Here is a 2,933-nt window from a genome sequence, read left to right on the forward strand (position 1 = left end):
TGGGCTGGATTTGCCACCTTAGGTGTATGTGGCTGGTGCCTTAGCCACTTGAGCCACAGGCGCTGAGCCAAAAGTGCATATATATATTTTTAAGAAAGATTATTCTCAATAACTTCTATTAAAAAAAAAGTTTGATGGTTTGGTCCATATAACTTCACTGCTATTAATATGAACTTTTAACTTTCAATGCGTGGTAAGGTTTATTCTAATATTCTTTCAACATGACACCAACAAAATCAAAAGAAGCTAGTGAGGTGCTAACGTGTGAGGATTAATCCAGTGATTCCGGTCACAATGCATTCCAGGAGGAGGTACCCATGTCACTGGAATCGGACGGTATGGTTTATTCTTCCTTCCCTGATTTGGATAACCCAAATGGAACAGGAGGAGGGTAGTGGCTCTGATGGCCATTCCCTGGGTAGATTTCTGGCTTTTCTTTGGGCAACGGATGCCACATTGGAAGAGGTGGGAATATCAGTTCCGAAATCTGGTACTCAGGCCTTGGTGTCGCAGTCACTGAATTGGGTTTCACTTCCACTTCCTTCCTTGTTTCTTCATCTGAGGAAGAAGATCCTGAATGATAATTAGAGGAAACTTTATCAAGAGCCCTGTTAATTTTCTTGGGAATTTCATCCTTGTTCTCATCCTCATTTTCAAGTCTGGCAACAATGAATGAATTGTTTTTCTCTCCATACCAACAGCAAACCTCACATGGGTCTACCTAGAGAGTAAGCTCCTTTGGCAAGCCCAAGTCACTGTACAAGATGCAACTGTTCTTACAAGCTTTTAGGACATCAGGATCAGGAGTGTTTGTATGTTGTTGAATGTAACATAGTGTAAATTCACATTGGAGGGTTATTCATGGTAACCACAAAGGAAAAAAATATAGAATATACACAAAAAGAAATAAGAAAGGAATTTAAATGTTTCATTAACCCCTGATCAACTAAACATAAAAATGAGGGGTTTTTCTTGTTTTTTGTTTTTTGTGGAGACAAGAATCTCACCTTGTCATCCTAGGTAGAGTGCTGTGGTGTCATAGCTCACAACCACCTCAATCTCTTGGGCTCAAGTGATCCTCTTTCCTTAGCCTCCTGAGTAGCTGAGACTACAGGCACTTGCCACAATGCCTGGCTATTTTTTAGAGAGGGAGTCTCACTCTTGCTTCTCCAATTCCTAAGCTCAAGCAATCCATCCACCTTGGCCTCCCAGAGTACTAGGATTATAGGGATGAGCCACTGCACCCAGCCAAAAGTGAGGTTTAAAAAAACTCTAACGCAGCTTGGCGCCTGTAGCTCAAGTGGCTAGGGCGACAGCCACATACACCAGAGCTGGTGGGTTTGAATCTAGCCCGGGCCAGCTAAACAACAATGACAACTACAATGAAAAAAAAAAATAGCCAGGCATTGTGGGAGGTGCCTGTAGTCCCAGCTACTTGGGAGGCTGAGGCAAGAGAATTGCTTAAGCCCACGAGTTTGAAGTTGCTGTGAGCTCTGACAGCACAGCACTTTACCCAGGCAACAGTTTGAGGCTCTGTCTCAAAAAAATAAATAAAAAATAAAAAAACTAAGGCATAAGGAAAATAAATATCAAAATGACAGAAGTCTCTCTTCAGTAATTACTTTAAATGTATCAAACTCTCCAATCACAAGGCAGATGGTAAGATGGATACAAACCAACAAACCAACTATATGCTGTAAGAGACTCATTTTATTTATTTATTTATTTTTGTTGTTGTTTTCTTTTTTCTTTTTCTTCTCTTTTTATTTATTTATTTATTTATTTATTTATTTATTTTTGGCCGGGGCTGGGTTTGAACATACCACCTCCCGCATATGGGGCGAGTGCCCTACTCCGTTGAGCCACAGGAGCTGCCCAAGAAACTCATTTTAGATCCAAAGACACAAATAAGTTGAAAGTGAAAGGATGGAAAAAGATATTCCATGCAAATAGTAACCAAAAGACCAGGGGTGACTAGACTAATATCAGACAAAATAGACTTTAAATCAAAAAACATTACAAGAGACGAGTAATAAGAGATTCAATATAGCAAGAAGATATAACAATGATAAATATTTATAAACCTAATAACAGACTATAAAAATGTATGGAGTAGGTTGTTACCTGTGACTCAAAGGAGTAGGGGGCTGACCCCATATACCGGAGGTGGTGGGTTCAAACCTAGCCCCCACCAAAAACTGCAAAAAAAAAAAAATGTATGGAGTAATGCCAAAACTTATGGAATGCAGCAAAAGGAGTTTTAAGAGGGCATTTTACACCAATACGAGACTACATTGAGAAAGAAGCTGGGTTTGGTGGCATACACCTGTATGCCCATCTACATGAAAGGCTGAGGTGGGAGGATTACTTGAGCCCAGGGGTTCAAGTTCAACCTGGGCAACATAGCAAGTCTTACATCTCAAAAGAACAAAAAGAAAAAAAATCGCAAACAACCTAACTCTACACCTCAATAAAGTAGAAAAAGAACAATCTAAGCCCAAACTTCGAAGGAAAGGTGACAGAGGAAGACTATCTCAAAAACAAAACAAACCTATAGACAACTCAATACATGTGATACACCACATTAACAAAAGGAAAGATAAAAATCATGATCATCTCTCTAGATGCAGAAAAGGCATTTGACAAAATTCAACATCCATTCAGGATAAAAACTATTGACAAATTAGGTATAGAAACAAGGTACCCCAATGTAATAAAGGCCATATATAACAACCTAACATCATACTCAATGGTGAAAAACTGAAAGCTTTTCTTCTAAGATCAAGAACAAGACAGGGATGCTGGCTCAGTGCCTGTAGCTCAGCAGCTAGTGCGCCAGCCACACACACTAGGGCTGGCAGGTTCAAACCTGACCTAGGCCTGCCAAACAGCAATGACAACTACAACAACAAAAAATAGCTGGGCATTGTGGT

General features: G+C 39.9%; 1 protein-coding gene and 1 pseudogene across 2 annotated transcripts in view; both read right to left on the reverse strand.

Annotated features, from left to right (window-relative positions):
- The window catches only part of PKD2L2 (polycystin 2 like 2, transient receptor potential cation channel), a 59,193-nt gene that overhangs the window by 20,921 nt on the left and 35,339 nt on the right, over window positions 1-2,933 (reverse strand). The window lies entirely within an intron of this gene.
- LOC105887205 lies at window positions 247-808 on the reverse strand (annotated as a pseudogene).

This window comes from Otolemur garnettii, unplaced genomic scaffold (assembly GCF_000181295.1).
Source record: "Otolemur garnettii isolate 467f Iridium unplaced genomic scaffold, OtoGar3 scaffold00003, whole genome shotgun sequence".
In the NCBI taxonomy this organism is placed as follows: domain Eukaryota; kingdom Metazoa; phylum Chordata; class Mammalia; order Primates; family Galagidae; genus Otolemur; species Otolemur garnettii.